We start from the raw sequence: 14659 nt of genomic DNA on the forward strand, positions 1-14659 counted from the left end.
TGCCAGAGCCTTCCTCCCAAGAGAAATTTGAAATCTGTGTTTCTTTGTTAAGTGTTATTGTTTGAATATATCCTCCTAAGTGGATATGTTGGAATTTAAACTCCTATGCAGTGATGTGGAGAGGCAGAAGCATTAAAAAGAAATTATGCCATGTAGACTCTGCCCTTGGGACTCATTAATACCATTGTCCTAGAGTGTGTTTCTGTATTTTTTTAAATGATTTATCTATTCATTCATTTTTATTTATTTTATGTGTATGTATATTTATTTGAACATATTGTACACATGAGGTACCACAAAGGCCAGAAGAGGTTATCAGATTCCCTGGAACTGGAGTTATAGGCAGTTGTGAGTCACCTAATATGGGTGCTGGGAACTGAACTCTGGTCCTCTGCAAGAGCCGCAAGTGCTTTTAACCACTCAACCATCTCTCCAGCCCCTTTTTATTTATGTCAATGCATTGTGTTTTATTTATTCTTTGAGAGTTCCATACATTTAAACAGTGTATCTCGGGTGCATCTACCCCCAATTCCTCATTCTTCTCCCAGGCACCAAAAAACAGTCTCCCTCCCTCTTCATTTCCTTTTTTATTTATTGAATTTTTGTAGTTCCCTGAGTTCAATTAATGTTACCTGCTAGAATGTTGACTAATCTTGCCAGCTTCATCTTGTGCGTGTAACCATAGTGCCAATGAGTTAATGTCATGTCCAGAAGGCAGCTTTTCCCAGCATCCTTCCCCATCTTCCAGATTGTACATTCTTTCTGTCCATCGTTGGAAATGTTCCCTGAGCCTTGGGGAAGGGAGGCAGTTGCTCTCCAACTTAGGGTGAGCACTCAGCAGTCACTTATTCTCAACGCTTAACCCATTAGGAGTCTCTACATTAAGCAGCTCGCCCCTTCTCCTGTGCTGTACGTAAGAAACAGACTGAGTGAGGTTCTGAGTTATGGCCATATGAGTTAGAGACGCTCTTCTGATCCCAGTTTCATTGTATGTGTGTCTGCCCCTTCCTCATTCCTTTACCTCCCCTACCTAGTTCTGAAGCCCAAACCTTGAGGGACAAAGTAAATAAATAATTTTCTTTTCTTTAAAATGATTTATCCCTGAAAGAAAATGGCCCCTAAAGGGAGTGGCACTATTAGGAGGTGTGGCCTTGTTGGAGTAGATGTGCTTTTGTTGGAGGAAAGTGTGTCACTGTGAAGGCTGCCTTTGAGGTCTCATATGTCCAAGCCATGCCTAGTGACACAGTTCACTTCCTGGTGCTTTGGATCAAGCTGTAGAATTCCCCAGCACCATGTCTACCTGTATGCTGCCATACTCCCAGCCACCATGTTCCCAGCCATGATGATAATAGACCAAACCTCTAAAACTGTAAGCTGCCACCTCAGTTAAATGCTTTCCTTTATAAGAATTGCCATGGTCATGGTGTCTCTTCACAGTAATAGAAACTGTAGCTAAGACACCAGGTATTCTGTTATAGCTGCAGTGGCTGGGGAGGTGAATACAGTGTTTTAGTTTTCTTTCTGTTGCAATGATAAAACACTCCAACAAAAAGCAAGTTGGGGAGGAAAGGGTTTTTTGACTTATACTTCCAGCTCATAACCATCCATCTCTGAGGGTAGTCAGGGCAGGAATTCAAGGTGGAAATAGGAAGCGCTGAGCAAGATTGCTGGGTGGCTCTCTGACTGGTGCTCAACTACTTCCACAGCTTAGGGACGGTACTTCCCACAGTAGGCTGGGCTCACTCATGAATTAACTATGGAGACACTGCCCCATAGACATGCTCACAAGACAGGCAGATGTCGGTAATTCCTGAGACAAGGTTTTCCTTTTTGAAGATTCTAGGCTGTGTCGAATACGGTTAAAGCTAACTAGGACAGACGGTAAACGAGCCTTTCCCGGGGCCTTATAACAGTTTGTACTTTCCACTGCAGCGGCTTCTCTGACTTAATTGTGTGTGGCCTCAGCATATGAGAAAGCATGAGGAGGGATCAGCAAGCGGCTCAGCAGGCAGAGGCACTTTTCAACAAGTCCAACCACCTGTGTTCCGTCCCTGGAGCCCACACAGCAGAAGGAGATAGCCGACTTCCACAGATTGTCTTCGGACATCCACCTGTGTGCTGTGGCACGCACGCGCGCGCGCGCGCGCGCGCGCGCGCGCACACACACACACACACACACACACACAGAGGCTTTCGGGGGTGGGGGGACAGTAAAAAAAAAAACTTTCAAAGATGTGAAAACCGCTAACGTTCTGTGCCTGCAAAAGCAGTAACTGTTGAAAACATTTGGAAACTTGCAGTGCTTGTTGGCGATGATGTTTCTGCTTGTTCTTCAGACTCTGTCTACCCAAACATTTTGCTTGCTTAAGATCTCCTTTACTTCCTGTTTGCTGCTCACAAAGTTGGTCAGCCTCTGGGCTGCCGCGTTGGCCCAGCCTCCCTCAGCTTCGCAGAGAGCTTCAGATGCACTTCCTGCCAAACCATTTCTGACCACCCTGTTTACATATGCGCCCCTACTGCTCACACTTCTCCAAATACAGAGGCGGAGCATAGCAGTCAAAAGACCTTGCAGAGATGCCCTGCTAGAAGCAAAAAGAAAGCAGGTGGGCTAGAGAGGTTGACCTGATAACCCTGTTCGCTGCTCGCTTGACACACCCCAATTTCCTGTTAGTTCAGATCAACCAAATGCTTAGCTCTTAACAACTTCCAAGGCTGGCTGCCCACATTTCAAGGATCTGTGGTCCTTGTGCCCTCTCTTAAGTCCCCTCTGACTCAAATAAGCTGCAGGTCCCTCCCACAATTTGCACCAATTTAAAAATTCTAAATGAATTTTCCATTGGAAGTCCAGTGGAAAGATTTGATTACGTGAAAAGCCAAATTTCACTGACTAGAGATAGTTTCAATTAAAGATTAGAAGAAAAATGGTGTGTGGGCCGGGCGATGGTGGCGCAAGCCTTTAATCCCAGCACTCGAGAGGCAGAGGCAGGCGGATCTCTGTGAGTTCGAGACCAGCCTGGTCTACAGAGCTAGTTCCAGGACAGGCTCCAAAGCCACAGAGAAACCCTGTCTCAAAAAAAACCAAAAAAAAAAAAAAAAAAAAAAGGTGTGTGTATGTACATGTTCATTTGTGTGGATGCATGAGTGTGTGTGTGAGTGTGTGTGTGTGTGTGTGTGTGTGTGTGTGTGTGAAGACCAGAGGCTAACGTTGAATATCTTCTCCTGTTACTCTCATTTTTTGAGGCTCTCACTGAGCCTAGATCTCATGGATTCTGAAACACTGATTGGCCAGTGAACTCCAAGGATCACCCTGTTTCCACTTCCTCAATGCTGGGATTATGGAATTATAGTTGTGAGCCACTACACCCAATTTATTGTGGATGCTTGGGATTCCAACTCAGATTATCATGTTCTTGCAACCAGCTCATTGCTGACTGAGCCCTCTCCCTAGCTCAGGAAAAAGATACTTAAGAGAAAGCTATCCAAAGCCACGGGGAAGTGTGTTACATACTGTGGCAAGTACCCACATTTTCCTGGGAAATTACCCTCCACTGTGCATTAGAACTTAGATGGGTGGGAGGGGATCACTGAAAGACGGTTTAGCAGTCACGAAAACTGGCTATTCTTCCGGAGTACCCAGGTTGGATCCCCAGCACCCCTGTAATGACTTACAATGGTATGCAGTTCCAGTTCTGGGGATCTGGCCTCCTCTGGCTTCTGTGAACACCATGCATGCATGGACTGCACAGCATATAAACAGGCAAAACACTCATATACTAAATAAAGATAAACTTTGAAAAGTTATTTACTAAAACATACTTAGAATTGGGCCTGGAGACTTGTATACATGCAACCTGGACAATATGAGACCATGTCTCAAAACTTAACACGCATATGTATTAGTTTTAGAAATCCCCCTTTGGTGAATCTTAAAGAAATGGAAATGCTAAGTAAGGGTGTGGGTGTGTGGTTCAGTTGAGAAAGTGCTGGCCTAGTATATGTGAGGCCCTGGTTCTATCCCTAGTGCTACCTAAAATGCTGTGATGTACATATTGCAAGCTGAGCACTAAGGAGGTAGAGGCAGGATGATGAGAAGTTCAAGATCACTAGGCAGTGGTGGCATACACCTTTAATTCCAGCACTCAGGAGGCAGAGGCAGGCTGGTCTCTATGAGTTCAAGACCAGCCTGATCTACAGAGCGAGTTCCAGGAAAGCCAGGACTATTTCACAGAGAAACCTTGTCTCAAAAAAAAAAAAAAACCAAAAACAACACAAACATAACAAAAACTAAGCTCAAGATCATAAGACATAACTTTGGATACATGAATCCTGTCTGAAAAGAAAAATAAAAAGAAAGACTGACAAAGATAGAATATATTTTGAGTTTGGGAAATTGTTGTGTGTTTTTTTTTTTTTAAATCAGAAAATGTAGAAGTCTAACCTATGTCCCAATACCACTGTGAGCAGGTAGCTCCCAGAGACTCTCTGGAGTAGGAGGAAGCACAGCTAGGTCTTGAGGGACAATCAGCAGTCTCTTTCATTAACCCACAGGAATGAGGCACAGGCTTTTTTGGCCTTAGATTTCATTCCCGCGTCAATGAACCCAGAAGAGACACTACTTGCCTTACTTCCCTTTAAGTGTCGACCTAACACAGCCTAGAGTCATCTGAGGGAAAAAGCCTTGATTGGGAAATTGCAGAGATTGGATTATCCTGTAGAGAGATTATTTTGCTTGTTAATTGAAGCAGGGGCCAAGCCCACTGTTGGTGGTACCATTCCATAGACACACAGCCCTGGGCTGTTTAAGCTTTTTAGCCTGTGAGAGCAAGCAAGCTCCTCTGTGGTTCTTGCTGTAATAACTTGCTGGTGAGTGGGTGATATTGCGTGGACTAGCAAGTCTGCCTTTGGGATTGTGCCTTGAGTTCCTACCCTGGCTTCCCTCAGTGATGGCTCTGACCTGGAAGTGTACAGGGAAACAAACCCTCTCCTTTCCTTCATTGCTCTTGGTCAGTGGCTTATGACAACAGAAAGGAAACCAGGACACTGCCTTTTGCTACCCCCTCCCCCACAGCTGGGTGTGGCCAGTAAGCTGTGGCCAAAGAGATGTAAGTTCCAGTTGGGTGGAACTTAGAAAAGAATTCTACAAAGCAGGCTGGATCACTTGGGAGAAGGGTCAGCTTGCTTTCGACCCTTTGCTTCCTACCTGGAGATAGAGGAGGGGACAAGACATCTTCGGCCTTCAGGGGTGGTAAACTTACTGTACTTGCTAGATTTTTTTTAGCAACTTGACACAAGCTAGAGTCATTGGAGAGGGAGGGGATCCTCAATTGAGAAAATGCTTTCGTAAGGTCCTGCTGTAGACAAACCTGTGGGACAGTTTCTTAGTTGCTGATTTATGGGGGAGGGTTGAGCCATCATGGGTGGTGGCATTCATGGGCTAGTAGTCCTGGATCCTATGAGAAAGCAGACTGAGCAAAGCTACAAAAACAAGTCAGTAGGCAGCCCCCTCCAGGGCTTCTGCGCCAGCTCCTGCCTCCAGGTTCCTGACCTGCTTTAGCTCTTGCCCCACTGCTGTTAGGGATGAACTGTTAGACGGAACTGCGAGCAGAAGAAACACCTTCCTCCCCTGGTTGTTTCTGGTCACATGTTTCATCACAGCAATAGTAACCCTAATTAAGACAGTGACCCAGTGACCGTGGGACAGAAAAGCAGTTTTAAGACAGGTAATTAGAAAGAATGTAGGTCCTTCATGACTGGGGAATGCATTATTACCCCTGAATCACCCTCCTCCAAATTTTCATGGGAAAAAAAAATAAACCCTTAGTATGTAAACCACTGTAATATGAAATTTGGGTCACAGGCAACTGGAGCTGACTGATAATGCCACAATAAAGATACATGCAAAAACTATCCAATATATTGCTAAAGAGTGTTAGATATAAACTCAAGTGTCCCTACGTGGTAGATATTGAAAGATGGATTGGTGAAGGTATGTGTAATAGGGAAGACAGGGGCCATGCTGAATTGGTACTTAATCCCAAACTCTATACCCCCCAATTTGTTGTTGCTGTTGTTGTTAGGATTTTTTTTTTTTTTTTGATACAGAGAAGCATATAGCCCAAGGCTGCCTGTGAACTTGATATGTATTATGGTTGAAATTTATCGTGAGTTCCTGGTAACTCCTGCCTCTACCACCTAAGTATTGGGATTACCTATCTGTGCCACTTGGCTGGCCAGGTGCTGGATTTTCAGGAAGTGAGATACGACATACTTAGATCTTGCCATGCTTCATATTAGAGCAAGTAGCATTTGAGACTGTGCCTTTGGGCACACAACTGAAGCTGAATGCCTGCGTAGGGCTGATGATTCTATCACCATGTAGCCACCTAGATTAAGATACACCAAGGTTTTTGGGTTAAAATTCCCTAGTATTCAACAAGTAGAATATTTTCCCAGCTGTACCTACAGTGTAAGCCACCAGTTTCTGAACTTGTATTTTCAGTACGAGCTGATATTGGGCCAAATGCACAAAGAGGGACTGGGGACAGGGAAGAGAGGAGGGAATGATGGGATCTGTATACTGCTATGTTTACTTATGGTATTAGCACACAAATGGCAGAGATTTCACACCAAGAATCAGAAATACAGAGGGTTAGATTAGAGGGAGAAATTACTCAGTTTTTCATTATGACTCCATATTATGTCATATTAAAATCGATATGTGTTAATTTTGTAACATTCTAATTAGGGGTTGATTGATGAAACACTGATAAAAGGTTATGCAAGTCGAAAGCCCATGAAAATTCTACTATATAAACATAAGATGCATTTAGGATAATTGTTTTGAGCAACTTTGATTTATTTTAGATAGAGCCATTAGTATCTTTCTAATTTTTAAATATAATCTCAGCCATTCTTTTAGATTTATTTCTATTGTGGACATGTGTATGAGTGTGTTGTTTGGGTTTGTGCATGGAAGTCCAGTCCCTTTAGAAGCAAGCAAAGGGTATCAGATCCATGGGAGCTGGAGTTACAAGTGGTTGTGAGCTGCCCAATTCTGGTCCTGGAAATTGAATTTGAGTCCTTTACAAGAGAAGCAAGTACTCTTAACTGTTGAGCCAACTCCCCAGTCCCAGACTATTAATATTAATAAATATTAGTGTTTGGGTGGAAGCCTCACCCCAGCCCCTGGCATCCATACACCCAAAGAGTCTGGAATGTTTGGGTGGAAAGTTCCACCTCAAGCCCCCTCCCCTGGGAGTTGCCTTAGTCCAGACTCCACCTCCAAGAGTGCCCGCCAAATGATGACCCCTCCGCAGAGATGCTTAAGATCACTCCCTCAGGGTATTTAAACTGCCTCCTAGAACACAGACGTGTGGTTTTCTGGTCTTCCTTCCCCATCTCCTCTCTGAGGAAGGTCACTCAGGAGCGCTGGTATCCATTAAACCTGGGCTTTTTTAAATTCAGTTTGATTTGGTCTGATTTAGATTATTGCATCAGCAGAGAGGTTTATTGGGGTACAAAAACTTTTCGACTAGTATCAAGAGCAGAAAGTACAGATTTGAAAGGGAAAAGACAAACAGGAAGTCGCAATGACTTTCTTTAGCTGTGAATGTCATGCATAAATACGGCAGTGTTGACACTTGGGAGGCAAAAATGCTCTAGCATGTTATTCTTAAAAAACGATCCCCAGGCAGGCTGGCGGAGCCCACCATGAGAAAAGCGGCTACAGCTTCCCACCAGCAGGAGGGCACGCGTGTGGGCAGTGGCGGCAGGTAACAGACACATAAACACAGGAAATTGCCATAAGTATTTATTAAGAAAGAGGGAGAGAGAAAGAGGGAGAGAGGAGAGAGAGAGAAAGAGAGAGAGAAGAGATAAAAGGAGAGAAAAGAGATAAAAGGAGAGAGACAGAGAAAATGCGTGCGCACGTCAAGGAAGCAGAAAAGGAAGGGGCCAAGATGGCGGCGAGCAGGTCAGAGGTAACGGGAGTGGGCATGACTTGTCCCTTAAAGCAACAGGAAAGCACAACATAGCATACCTTCGTTATTTTTTAAACAAAAAGAGGGGCCGGCGAGATGGATCACTGGTTAAAAGTTCTTGCTATTTCTGCAGAGCACCTGCCGTTAGGCAGCTCATGACTACCTGTAACTCCAACTCCAGGGAATCTGACTCCTTCTGGCCTCTACAGACACCTACCTATATGCATGTTCACAGATACACACATATACACACAATGAAAAATACTTCTTTTTAAATAAAGAAAAGGACAGCATGAATTCTTTGCAATCACACTGTGACCTAGTTTTCTGACTTACTAAAGCTTAAAGCAAGAGCCCCTTGCAGCAGCGGGGGCCTCCAAAAGTAGGAATCCCAACATTTTCATTCTGTAACATTTTCTGCCATTCTTACCAAAATTACTTCTAAACTACTTTTAAAATAGGTCAGATTTTTTTTTTTTTTAATTTTCATTGCTTCCCCCCTCCATCCCTTCCTTCTGTCTTAGGTTGTTATCTTCAAAACACGCACGCAAAGGACTCAAGCAGTCTGGAGAGGCAGCTCAGCAGTAAAGACCTTTCTGAGCATGCCCAGGGACTGGGGTTTCATCGCACACTCTAAATATAAAGAAGTTCCAGCTTGAGGTGAGTATGACCAAAGTGCGATCATGCTTGTCTGAAGGTGTCACCGTGGAACCCTTGGGGTAGAAAGCCAGTGAGAATTAGGAAATGGAAAATGGAATGCATTCAGGTTTCTCATCTTGGTTCTAGTCTGACAAGACAGAACTGCATGTGAGTACATTTATTTTTTTCTAGCACGTCTATTTTCTTTTTTTTTTTTTTTTTTTTTTTTTTTTCATTAATTGGTTAGATTTATTAGTATATCATGCACAGTATCCATAAATTCACCAGTGTTAACATACCACAACAGATAGTTTCTTTAATAATGCAAGTAGGCTTAGTTTCCATATGATCTGAAAATCTTTGTGCTTGCTGCATTCATATCTTGAAGCCCTAACCTCCACCATAAAAGATTTAGAGGGTGAGACCTTTGTGAAATAATTACCTTTAGATAAGATCCTGAAGACTGGGGCCTTTATGATGGGATTAGTGTCTTTATGGGGCAAAGATAGCAGATAGCTCCCATATCTGCTCTCTCCCTCTCTTTGTTTCCTCCCCTTATAACCTTTATCTTAACCTTGGATCCTTGAGAACCACAAGGAGCGAGTAGCACGTCTATTTTCATCTTTTGGTAATTTGACATCTTGCAGTAGTCCCAACATTTCAGGAACAAGTCTCTCAATCAGAGATGAAGCTAATATGATAAATTTAATTATCTTTTTTGGTTTATCCAAAGTAAAATGAATCAGACTTTCTACTTGTTCGCCTATCCCAGGCTCTGATGCAATCTGCCCCGTTATATCATCCATATTCCAGGAATGAAAATCCTTTTATGTCAGTCAGTTGTTCTAACAGCGTATCAGTTTGGAGAGTCTAGAATACTACACAGAATAATAGTTTTGTAGAACAGCCACCATGTGCAAATGAGGAAACCAGGAACCAAGAGGGTAAGGGACTTAAGATCATGTAACCGATGAGTGAAGTTCTTTGATTTAACTCACACACTGGACATTCACATCAGCAAAAGCCACACAGGAACTCCCCACCCTGCTTCTGAAAAACATCAAACTCAATGGTTACATAAAAGCTGGCGTACTGCCTTAGTGGACAAGGTACATTTAATAGTAAATGAGCAAGAACAGTCTTACAGCAACTTAACAATCAAAAGGCAGGTAGCTCAGTGGATAAAGACCTTGCCATGCAAACATGAGGACCTGAGTTTGGATCCCTAAAATCTGAGTGAAACCCGGGCAAGTGTGACAGCCACCTGTCATCCAGTGCTTGGGAAAGCAGAGATGCGGTCCTCAGGGCAAGCGTGTTAGCGAAACAAGCTACATTCAGATCAGAGACCCTGCCTACACAGACTGTGACCAAGGACCATGCTCAACAGCCTCCTGCACACCACTCACATAAATATGCAGAACTTCAATTTTAAAAAGGAATAAGGAGCATTCTTTGCTTTTGAGGATGTGGTGCTCATGTGAGTATAAACTTGGGGAGAAATACAACATCCAGGCACAGCTGGATGGAAAGGCTCCAAAGAGGTTCCAGACTCTGCCTTTTCCTTTTGGCTGGTGTCATAATCACTGTCCTATTGCTGTGAAGAGACACCATGGCCAAGGCAACTCTTACGAAAGAAAGCATTTAATAGGGGGCTCGTTTACACTTTCAAAGGTTTACTCCATTATCATCACAGTGAGGAGCATGGCAGCCAGCATGAGAGACATGGTGCTGGAGAAGCAGTTGAGAGCTACATCCTGATCCACAGGCAGAGAGGGATGGGACTAGGCCTGGCATGGGCTTTTGAAACCTTAAGGCCCATCCTCAGTGAGAGACTTCCTCCAACAAGACCACACCCCAATCCTTCTAATCCTTTCAAATAGAACCACTTCCAGGTGACTAAGTATTCAAATATGAGCCTGTGAGGGGCATTCTTATTCAAACCACCGTAGCTTGTTTGCTTGTTTCGAGGAAGGCTCTCCTGTAGCTCAGGCTGGCTTCAGACTTGCTCTGTAACCAAGAATGATTGTAAACTTCTTATCCTCCTACATCTACCTCCTGAGTTCTGATACAAACATGTACCACCATGTCTGGCATATATGGTAGAGGGGGGAAGGAACTGGGCAAGCACCATACCAACTGAGTCAGATCCCCAGGCCCTAGGAGCAACCTTTCTCTTGGCTTTGTTTGCCCTGCTGACTTGGCTCTCTGGAAACTTTACTCACACTGACAACCGTGGCTCAGCTTCTACTGAAAGACCTGGATAAATCCAGACCCCTCTAGCAGGAAGAGAAGAGCCAAAAATCTAGGATTAGCCGGTTCAGTGACTCTGTTTCAGGAACTAGCGGAAGATAAAGTTAGATGGTAATCTTTGAGAATAATCTTGAGAAACATGAAGTTACCTCCTTGTGATTATCACTGGACTTTTCCAATGACGCCCTCCCTACCCCCTTTGGATTACTGGGTTGTGGTTTCTTCCCTTAAATACCCCTTCTCCCAGCTACTCCGGGTCGAACTTCTCCCCTGAATGGGTTATGAGTCTCGGCCTGGTTCCTGTCCTGTCAAATAAACCTCATGTGATTGCAGCAAGGACAGTCTCTCATGAGTTACTGGGGGGGAGGGGTCGTGTTATCCTGAGACTTGAGTGAGAGTCTCCTCATACCGGGGGTCTTTCACTACCACATGATCAGCCTTGACCGTGAAGAGTACATATCTTTCTCAGTACCTCTGACAAAGACACACGATCAACTCCTGGTCAGATCAGATATCCTTCTTGAGCTCCACATAGTATCTCCACTTAGCCAAGCTGGAGTCTACACCCCAATCCCTAGCACTCTCCCCACCAAAATGAACCGGGCAGACAGAGAAGGAGGAAGGGAAGTCACAAAAGTATTAATAAATATGTATTATCAAAAGAAAAGTCATGAGAGACAGGTAAATACAGAAAAAATTGTCTGTTGCTGTGATAAGAGCAACTCAAGGGGAAAGGTTAACCTTGGCTCACAGTTCAGTACAGTCCATCATGCTGGGGAAGCCAAAACACAAGGGAAGCCTGAAGCAACCGTTCACAGTACACATGGTATCCTTAATCAGGAACAAGGAACAATGAGACTCCGATTCAGTCAGCTACAGTCCGGGATCCCCGCCCCCAAGTAGCCGTACTTGTGGCTAAATGAACCTTCCTACATTCAATAATATAATCACAATAACCCCTTAAAGGCATGCCCAGAGGCAAAATAACCTCACAGATTCGGATGAAAGCTGTCTCCTAAGTAATTCCAGGGTCTGTCAAGTTGGCCACTCTTCAACCATCATAAAAGTCCATTAAAGGACTCATTTCGAGGGGCTGGAGAAATGGCTCAGTGGTTGAGAGCACATATTCCTCATGTAGGGGACCTGAGTTTGGTTCCTAGCGCCCACATTGGGCAGCTCACAACTGCCTCTCACTCTAGTCCCAGCGGACCGGAGGTTCTCGTCTGGATTCTGAGGACATCTGCACTCACACATTCCCAAACCCAAACTCAAAAATGAGAAACTAAATCTTTAATTAAAATTCCATTTCAGTTTACATGCTACAGCTAAACAGTACTAATTAAGTGTTGATTTCTTGCTTAGTGGCCGGGCTTCATAATATTTTCATTAGAAAGAAACATCAAATAAAAAAAGGTTGACTTTGGGGAAAAATAAAAGATGTACTCTCTCTATATTTTTATATGGCTGATCCCTAGTGAATGCCAAAGCAAATGAAAAATAAAAACATTGGACATCTTCCAAACATTGCATTAATCTAAATGTTTAAAGAGCCCATCAATCCCACACTGAGGAAAAGCAACAATTCCGCTTCTGGAGCAGCATTTGTTTATTTGGGTTCCCTGTCAACTCTGCTAAGGAGTTTCTGCTAGCTAGACTCCCTGGTATCTTCTGGAAATGTTCTAAGAACCCAGTTCGAGAGGAGCTGCTTCTTGCACAGTCAATGCCTGGTCTTAGTATAACAAGCACTCTGCTCATTCACTCTTTTTTATGTCATATGCCAGCTATGAATCAGGAATAAGGGTGGATACCATGATTAAGGACATGAGTAATTTCCAGCCCCACCCCAAGGAGTCGAAGTTCAGTAAGTGAAACAGACCCATAGAGACAGGGAAGTGCACAGTGAGAGGGGATTTACATAGGGCTAATAAGTAGGGACCACTCAGATGAGGGATGGGGGAGCCTCAGAGAAGGCTTAGGGTGTGCTTTCCGGGGTGGATAGCAAGAAGAAAGATAATTCCAGAGCAATGTGGAATGATACAGAGGCCTGAAGACGAGCTACAAGTCTGACTGATATAGGGTGTGTACCGGGAAGAGTCGTATGAAAGACTTTGTGTGCTGTTTGAATTTCACATTGTGACTCCAAACCCTGCTTCTCCAGCTTGCCTAGGCTGCCAATGCAGAGAGCAATCTAGAGAAACTGTTAACACAGATTAGCCAGGCCCACTTTTGGAAATTTAGCTTCAGAAAGAATTAATGCTTAAAGCAAATTCATTCCCTACTGAGACCTAGACAAGAGTAGGCCTTTCCGCATCGCATCATGGATCTGGGTGGGGCTCTAAAGGCCCCGCCTCTCCCTGAGGTAGATGGTTGTTGGGGTAGGGACAGACCTTTTCTCCAGTGGTGTAACTACTGGTAAATTGTTCATTCCTCTGTAAACAACCCCTCACATACGTTCATGTATATACTCTTGTGTGGCACTACCCTCAGAGCTGAACATAAGACACAGCTCACCATACAGGAGTATTACAAAGGATCATCACAGGAGGACCTAGTGACCATTGCTGTTCCTTTAGAGAAGGGCACATAGTGGTTGATGTTCCTGTGGACATGGTCTAATGGGTGGCCATGGGACCCTCATCTGAGGTTCCAGCCACTCCTTCCACCATCTGAATGAAAATCTGCCCTAGTTACATATGGCTTTGGAGTCTTAGAAGGGCCTGGAGCACACAGGCTTAGGAAGACAAGAATAGGGAGGCTCCATCTATGAACTATGGGGAAGCCGTCACCCACCAGGAGAAGCCCCTCTGGTGAGGCTGCTGTGGGGTCATCCACGGTCCTGTCAGTAACCTCTCACTCTGGCTTTGTCAGCAAGCCCAATACAGTCATTGGCTCTGCAGGGTGAACTTTGGTGGACTCAAGCTTTGGTCTGTCATTTTTGGGACCCTATGAGGAAAGGACATACGTTGCTTAGTCCTGCACCTAGGAATAAAATTCTTGCAGTAAGTTACCTAATGAAGTTCACTGGGTCACACACAAAGACATGAGAATAGAGGGGAATTCATTGGGAAGAAGAAAGGGATCATCTTGAGAAGGAGGAGGACAAAAAAGGGAAATGAGGGTGAGTGAGATTAAAATTCCATGTAAATGTATGAAATATCATAATGAAACCCATTATTATACATAATTAACATATGCTAATCACAAACTATCCCTATGGATTCTGAGATATTTCCAAGTTTGAAGTGTGCACTGTGTGCAGGCAATGAGGATCCATAGAAATTTCCAGAAATGTGGATAGAACATTTTAAAGCAGAGCCCTTTGCTAATGGAATGTTGCACAGGTCAAAACAGGAGACAGAGAGACCCAGTAGGAGAGTGTTCTCATGGAACAAAGCAGAAATGGCGAACATCAGCCCCAAAGCAGAGACACTGGGGAGGAGGGGAGGCAAGTGTTGACAGAAGTGTAATCAACAAGGCTAGGTGTCTTCTTTGATGTGGAAAGAGAGTCCCAAGCTGGGAGTGATCAGAAAGCACAGGCGGGACAATAGGGAGATGCAGCTGAAGGTGGAGTTGGGCCTGGAGTTTGACCTGGGTTAGAGCCTGAAACTTGGGTTTGCCAAGGCCCAGATGCTCAGATCTGGGAACCTGGGGGCTGAAGACTGCTGACCTCCATACCTGGGCCATACTTTGAGCTGCTTCTGGCACGCTGCTGCTAGTTAGCTCCTACAGCCCCGCAGCCGGGTTTTTTCACCCTCTGAAGTGAGAAACCATGGCTCGCTCATCTTTGTGCT

The sequence above is a fragment of the Microtus oregoni genome, unplaced genomic scaffold (assembly GCF_018167655.1).
Source record: "Microtus oregoni isolate MIOR12 unplaced genomic scaffold, Mior012 000003F_ref0000135, whole genome shotgun sequence".
NCBI lineage: Eukaryota > Metazoa > Chordata > Mammalia > Rodentia > Cricetidae > Microtus > Microtus oregoni.